Genomic DNA, 8219 nt, shown 5'->3' on the forward strand with positions numbered 1-8219 from the left:
TGGAATTGTAAGAAAAGCGGCCAAAGTCCCCCAAAAATTGTACGACGCCGCATTCGAGAACGTACGATAAAACTCTGAACGTCAAAACTCTGTAACACGGAACTATCAGGAGGAGCAGAACTGGAAAACACACATAACGGCAGAAGCTAGCATTCGCGAACGGAGAACGTCAAAGCTCAAAAACACGTGAAAATCGTAGTAAATCGTAGAACATTTGAAAACAATCAACAAGTGTCTAAAGTGTGAAAGAAAACGTAGAATTTAGCGTCAACGAGGGCAGGACAAACCTCAAAACGTCCAAATCTGCAACAACAAACTCCACAACGTGTAAATATTTACATATTGACTAATCTACAACGCGTGTATATCGTAGAAAATAATGGTAGAAAGCAGCATCCACCCACTCAATTCTGCGTTTATCAAGATTGCAAAAATCGTAGACTGTAGCGTTCTAGAACACGTGGAAATTGCAGAACGTAGAAAAGTGGAACATGTAAAAATGGCAGACGTTAGAAAATCGAACATACAAATTGTTGAAAACGTGAAAATCAACCACGTGGCATTCTAGAAAAAAAACTAAAATACCCATAAAACAGAGAATCGAAATCTACGACGCGTGAATGTCAGAGGAAAGTATCGTAGAAAGAAGCGAAGAACTCCGAGAAACACGACGGGAAAAACTAGAAGATCAAACGTACAATTGTCAAAATTGTGAAAAGCACAGGAGCGTTTGGGAGCCTGTCGAAATTTTCAAAATAAGAGCAATCTCTGCTCCGAGCAACTTAATATAACGATCGAGACTCGTCATCGTTCTAAAACCAATATCTGTTCTGTGTTTTTTTTTTTTAAACTACGACATTCTTTCATTCTGGATTCTTTCATCACTGGGGGGGGGGGAGGGGGGGGGGGGGTCAGATGATTTCAAACCAGCTGCTAATCAGATTATAGATTAAAAAAAGAAGCTGCTGGTTTTTCCTGGAGTTTCTCACACACACACACACACACACACACACACACACACACACACACACACACACACACACACACACACACACACACACACACACACTCTGATGTTCCCTTTAAAAATACCCTGAGAATTAATTATTATTAATCTGCATTTTAATTAATTGCAATAAATAAACAAGCCAAAGCTTTAAAATCCTTCAACTTTGACCCGGAGCACAGTTTAATTCAAACTTCATTATAAACGATTATAAACAAACAGAAATCAATGGGGGGGGGGGGGGGGGTGGAGGGGTGGGGGTCACTTCAGGTCACTGTGTCAAGCTCGTGCACGTGAAGCTCGCACACGCACGTGGATGCGGGAGGGATTTTTCTTTTTATAAATAAACAAATATAGAGAAATAAATAAGGGGGGGTTTAAATGCGATGGGGGGGTGGGGGGTCACGTCGGGTCGCCGCATCGAGCTCGTGCACGTGGGACTCGTACGTGCACGCAGATATTTGTAAGTGGAGTTCAAAAGGAAGAAGAAATAAATCGCATGAAATTGGAGTATTTTGAAGACGAAGATGTTTTGTTTTAAATTTAAAAAAGAAAGAAAGAAAGAAAGAAAGAAAGAAAGAAAGAAAGAAAGGAAAAAAAGAAAGAAAAAAAGAAAGAAAGAAAAAAGAAAGAAAGAAAGAAAGGAAAAAGAAAGAAAGAAAGGAAAAAAACAAGAAAGAAAAAAAAAAGTTCCGGAGTTGTTGCAGCGGCTCGCGACGCAGAGGTTCCCCGGGAAAGGGGAGCGCGCGCTGCGGGCAGGAGCGCCGCGCGGAGGGGCGGTGTTAAAGTGTCCGCGGACCGGAGCTCACCTGAGTCAGACAGAGCGGGGAATACATGTCGGCCGCGTAGGGGGCGGGGGGAGACCTCCTGTTGCCCCCCCGCCGGGTTCACATGTCCCGGGGCGGCGGGGAGCCGCCGCTGACCTCTGACCCCCCCAACCCACCAAACCCCCAGGACCCCCCCCCTCCCTCCCTGGGGAACCTGTCAGCGCCTCACGGCCGCGGAGTCATCCCCGGAGCCCGCCTAGAGCAGGGGGGGGGGCGCCCCCGGGCTGCATGTCGGACCGCCGGGAGGAACGGAGGGGGAAGAGCCGGGAGCTCCGGCTGCTGCTTCCCGGTGATTTGTTGTCCGAGGAGCGGGGGAGACGGGACGGGGAGGGAGGGAGGGAGGGAGGGAGGGGGGGGAGAGGGGGGGGGGGGGGGTCCTGCCCCGGGACCTCCGCTAGACTTCCCCGGGACTTCAGCTCCAGATTCCCCCCGGGTGAACCTCCGGGAGACTATCCGCCCGCGCTCGAGCTCCTGAACGCGGCTACTTTCGCCGCGGAACCTCCGCTGATTTTCCCCGGGACCTCCGCCGCTCCTCGCCGGCAGTTGCGCTCCGGACCGCCGGGACTTCCGCTCTCCAGCGCCGCGGAGGTTCGCTCCGGATCCCCGCGTCCTCCGCTCCGGTTGCCCGCCACTTTGCGGCGCTATCGGCCGGGGACTTTTTCCCGGGACTTGGCGCTCGCTCCCCTCCGCGCGGCCGGGACTTTGGGCTCCCCGCTCCCCGGTACTTCCCAGCGCGCTGCTCCGGTGCAGAGGCTTCCGCTCCGGTGCGCGTGCGGCGGCGGACTGAGAGCGCGGTGACCCTGCAGAGCCTCCGCCGATCAGCCGCTCATCGATCAGAGGGACGCATCGATCCGCCGCGTGCACGGCGTGATGCGCGTGCGCGTGATAAAGTGCGCGCGTGTATGTGTGTGTGAGAGAGAGAGAGACGGGGAAAGAGAGAGAGAGAGAGAGAGACGGGGAAAGAGAGAGAGAGAGGGAACGAAAGAGAGAGAGAGAGACTAAGAGAGAGAAAGTGAGAGACAAAGAGAAAGTGAAAAAGAGAAAGAGAGACCTAGAGCGAGAGAGAGATTGAGGCAGAAAGTGAGAGAGAGACAAAGAAAGACAGAGAAGGAGAGAGAGAGAGAGACTAAGAGAGGCAGGGAGAGTGAAACAGAGAGAGAGAGAGACTGTTCCTCTCTCTCTCTTAGTCTATCTCTCTCTCTCTCTCTTAGTCTCTCTCTCTCTCTCTCTCTTAGTCTCTCTCTCGGAGAGAGAGTGAAACAGAGAGACTGTTCCTCTCTCTCTCTTAGTCTCCCTCTCTCTCTCTCTTTTACTCTCTCTCTCGGAGAGAGTGAAACAGAGAGACTCTTCCTCTCTCTCTCTTAGTCTCTCTCTCGCTCTCATAGAGAGAGAGTGAAACAGAGAGAGAGCGAAATAGAAAGAGAGAGAGAATGTAGAAGTTCCAGGAGGATTCAGGGAAGGAAAGTGATCTGTGTGTGTGTGTGTGTGTGTGTGTGTGTGTGTGTGTGTGTGTGTGTGTGTGTGTGTGTGTGTGTGTGTGTGTGTGTGTGTGTGTGTGTGTGTGGCCTGCAGGAGCAGCGTTGTTGCTCCAGTCAGTTGTTGTGAGCTACAGACGTCTGTTGCTCTCGAGGAAATTGATCTTGACGAAGGTCAAAGGTCACCAGACGTGACGTCATCGACACCAATTAATGAGGTTCGGAAAAAAACAAGTTCAGTCCACCTTAAAAGTCTCCTGAACGTTTCGGTCCACCTTAAATAATAAGAACAAATGGAAGAAAGAAGAAGAAGAAGAAGAAGAAGAGGCCTCAGGAGCTCATCCTCTGTCTGACACACACACACACACACACACACACACACACACACACACACACACACACACACACACACACACACACACACACACACGGGGGAGTTGCCCTCCTCCAGGTCACATCTGATTTCCGCTGCCTTAATAAAAACCACATGCTGTGTATGTGTGTGTGTGTGTGTGTGTGTGTGTGTGTGTGTGTGTGTGTGTGCGTGTGCGTGTGTGTGCGGGAGGGTTTACTTCAACAGTTTGACTCTTTCACTGAGTAAATGATTCACTCAGTGACTTGTTAACGAGCCATTAAGTTACCGGGTCACCGAGTTAATGAATCACTCAGTTAAAGAGTAACTGAGTTAGTTGATGACTCATTAAGTTAATGAGTCACTGTGTTAATGAATCACTCAGTTAAAGAGTAACTGAGTTAGTTGATTGCTCACTAAGTTAATGAGTCACTGGGTAAATGAATCACTCAGTTAAAGAGTAACTGAGTTAGTTGATTGCTCACTAAGTTAATGAGTCACTGGGTTAATGAATCACTCAGTTAAAGAGTAACTGAGTTAGTTGATGACTCACTAAGTTAATGAGTCACTAAGTTAATGAATCGCTGAGTTAATGAGTCACTAGGTAACGAGTAACTCAGTCAACGAATCATTAAGTTACTAAGTCACCATGTTAATGAGTCGTTAAGGTAATGAGTAACTGAGTTATTGAATAGCTGCGTTAATGAGTCACTAATTTAATGAGTTACTAAGTTAATGAGTCATAAAAGAAACGATTGAGTCATTAACTCAGTGTATTGTTCAAAACTCGCCAAGTCAGAAAAGCCTAAACAGAAACTCGTTAGATAGAAACTCCTTCGCTCAGAAAGTCGGAAACTCAAACTAAAGTCAGGTTCGCCCGAACCAGAACGCTGCTTCATGTCAACAAACGGTTCCTGTGCGATCCTCCTTACTGGTACTCCCTTGAGAGTAATGGGATTACTTTCTGCTCGGCTTCACAACAAACTGAACTTCCTGCTGCCGGCGGCGGAGTCCAGCTGTTCTTCATCCAGCTGTGCCCCCCCCTCCACCCCCCCACCCCCATGGGGGGAGGGGCTGTACGTTTGGAACAACAGCTGGTAGATTCAAACCAGTAACCCTGACTGAGGGGCGCTAACCAGCCCGAGACACATCGCAAACTATTAATATGCTAACAAGCTAAATATCTGATGCTACTGTGCTAAACAATGTAAAGCTAGTGTGTTAAAAATGTGGTGCTAAATGCTAAAATTGTAATGCTCGCATGCTAAAATGTGATGCTAAAGTGCTATAAATGGGACGCTAAATGCTAAAATTGTAATGCTAGCATGCTAAAATGTGATGCTAAAGTGCTAAAGAATGTGATGCTAATGTGCTATAAATGTGTTGCTAATGTGTTAAAAATCGGATGCTAACAAAACAGGATGTCAATGTCGTAATGTCACGCTAATGGGCCAACAACAGGACGCTATATAGCTAAAAACCTGATGCTAACGTGCTGCAAAACATGACGCGGCGAAAACAGCTGTTCCACCTTGACGTCGGATTTATTTGTTGACGATCGATCGGTTTCAAAGTTCGTCCCAGACGAGTTTACGAACCGTCTGAGAATATAAACACCGCAGCTAAAAACCAGTTCTGGCAATCCCGTCGTGACCTCTGACCCCCCCCACTGAGGTCTTACTAGCTTAATGTTGCTTCACGCTGACAGACTGACCTCACTGCTAGCATGTTTTGGCAGTTTTAGCTCTCGTTAGCACATTTACGTCACACTTTTTGCAAGTTTAGCACTTTTAGCTCTAATTAACCTGTTAGCATAGCTCTTTTGTCCACGTATTGTCCCGCTTTTAGCATGTTAGCATTCGAGTTTTAGTCACTTGGCATTTTATCTTTAGCATGTTAGCATCACTCTTTTAGCATGTTAGCATCATGCATAGCACATTAGCATCACTCCTTTATCACATTAGCATCACAATCTTGGCATGCTAGCTATTAAGCATAGCATTTTAAGTAAACTAGCAATTTGTTTTTAGCGTCAAAGGTTTGCATCAAGACTGTCAACATGACGCCAACAGTTATCTTACCATTACAACCACTGGTATGACGGCAAAATTTAGCTTGGATTAGCATGAAGACAGCATGAAGCTACCACTAGCTTAGCATCAAATGTGAAGAAAAGTATCTTTTCGGCGAGCGTAGCGACTAAAGGGTTATCCTTCTTTTCCCTCTTTCTTTGGGATCGGAATTGTTTACAAACGGAGCCGCGGGTGGAAGAAACACACAAACGTGGAAATGATTAGCAGCGCAGGAAAGAACGTCCGGCTGATTAGAACTAATCCGAGCGAACGAGCCAGCGAGCGCTGGGAAACCCGCGAGGCGCCGAACGTAACGTGACCCTCCGACGGGGAGAATCTGAAACGTCGCAGCTCGCGAACGGGTGAAGAACTGAGCAAACTAACCGACTCATTAGCAAGTGACCAAACAGCGTAATAAGCTAACGAGCTCGATAGCTAAAATACTGAAGCGACGAACAAACGAAGTGACCGAAGGAAACGACAGACGGGAGCCGCGAAATAAAAACTGGCTGACGAGCAAACAAACAAATCAACTAACGGACTAAATAACAAACAAGCTCACGGAACAACTGAGGCATGAAGAAACGCGCAAGTTGACGAACAAACTGATTCGCCAACTAACAAACTGGTCAAACAAAATAAACTAAACGCAAACAAACCCATGAAACCGCTAGCTAGCTAGCTCGCTAGCTCACTATGTTAACAAACGAACAAATGAAATCCTTCTTTAACTAACGAAACTAATAAGCTGACAGAGTAGACAAATAAATGAAAGAACCAATCAAATGAGAAGATCATGTGATGAGCAAAGAAATGAACCAGCTCGTTAATTAACGTCACAACTTTACGAAACAGGAAGTGAAACTCCGCTCTGAAAGTGGGACAAAAAAACAATCAGGGAAAAGTTCCCGTTTTCAGTGTCCAGTTAATAACGACCACACACACACACACACACACACACACACACACACAGATTAAGCAGCTGTAGTGGGGGAGGGGAGGGGGGGTGAGGGGGGGGGGTCATGGTCTCTCTCCAAGGTGACCCCCTCTAGCATCTGGAGGCGGTACGCCCTGACCGAGGGGGGGATCCTCGCGCTGTGTGTGTGTGTGTGTATGTGTGTGTGTGTGTGTGTGTGTGTGTGTGTGTGTGTGTGTGTGTGTGTGTGTGTGTGTGTGATAAAAAAAAACTGTAATAATGAAGCGAGAGCAGGAAATAACTAGTTTGTTTAAATGACTAGAAAAAGGCCAGTGAATGACAACATTTAGCAGCAAATAATAGAAAAGGCCATGAAATTAAAAATAAAGGTTTTTAACTAACAGAGAATTACTGTTAAAAACAGCTAATAATTACGAAATAGGCCAGTAAATTAGAAGGAAATGACCAGAAATTGACACAAAATGCAAAGAAAAATGTTTTTTTTTAAAAATGTCAGTATTGCACTAAAGGCTAGTAGATTAAAAAATCAATGAAATATAAACAGGAGACAACAAAAAAAACGGTTAAATAAAATAACACAGTGACCAGGAAACAAGTTAAAATGACTAAAACAAATCTAGTAAATCGATCAAGACGACTCAAACCGAGAAGTTTGGGTCTGTTTACATCCTGTTCTTCCAGAACAGAACAGAGAAGAGGAGGAATAGAGAGGAGGAAGACATAGAGAGGAGGAAGTAGAGAGGAAGACATAGAGGCGGAAGTAGAGAGGAGGAAGTAGAGAGGAAGACATAGAGAGGAAGTAGAAGAGGAGGAAGTAGAGAGGAAGTAGAGAAGAGGAAGCAGAGAGGAGGACGACATAGAGAGGAAGTAGAAGAGGAGGAAGTAGAGAGGAAGACATAGAGAGGAAGTAGAGAGGAGGAAGTAGAGAGGAAGTAGAGAAGAGGAAGCAGAGAGGAGGACGACATAGAGAGAAGTAGAAGAGGAGGATGTAGAGAGGAAGTAGAGAAGAGGGAAGCAGAGAGGAGGAAGACATAGAGAGGAAGTAGAAGAGGAGGAAATAGAGAGGAGGAAGTAGAGAAGAGGAAGTAGAGGAAGAAGTAGGAGAGGAGGAAGTAGAGAAGAGGAAGTAGAGGAAGAAGTAGAGAGGAGGAAGTAGAGGAGGAGGAAGTAGAGAAGAGGAAGTAGAGAGAAAGACTCATTGACAGTTGGTCCTAAGACTTTACATCGTGGTTGGTTGTGGCTACCCATTAGCCACGAGCTAATTAGCTTAGCCACTGTGGACTAAAGGGGCGGGACTTCCTTGTTCAGTCTGGACCAATCAACGAGCCGGGTTTCTTCTTTAACTTCCTCTCTGGTTCGTGTTCCTTCCAGGTGACAGCGCCCCCTAACTGCAGCTGGTGGAACTGCGTCACCACTAGGAGGTTTGAGCCGAACCAAACGAAGGGGTGAACATTCTAGGCTCCGCCCCCTCCAAGGTGAACTCCCGGACTATCCAATGAGAACAGGCCGTAACCGACTCCTCATGACCAGTAAGACGACAACCGACGCCA

At 46.7% G+C, this 8219-nt stretch overlaps 1 protein-coding gene across 1 annotated transcript in view; it reads right to left on the reverse strand.

The window, feature by feature from the left end:
- nfia (nuclear factor I/A) overlaps positions 1 to 8219 on the reverse strand; it is a gene marked incomplete at both ends in the record, with an annotated part of 33647 nt that overhangs the window by 24644 nt on the left and 784 nt on the right. The window lies entirely within an intron of this gene.

Source organism: Blennius ocellaris (genome assembly GCF_963422515.1).
Source record: "Blennius ocellaris genome assembly, chromosome: 12".
Taxonomy (NCBI): Eukaryota; Metazoa; Chordata; class Actinopteri; order Blenniiformes; family Blenniidae; genus Blennius; species Blennius ocellaris.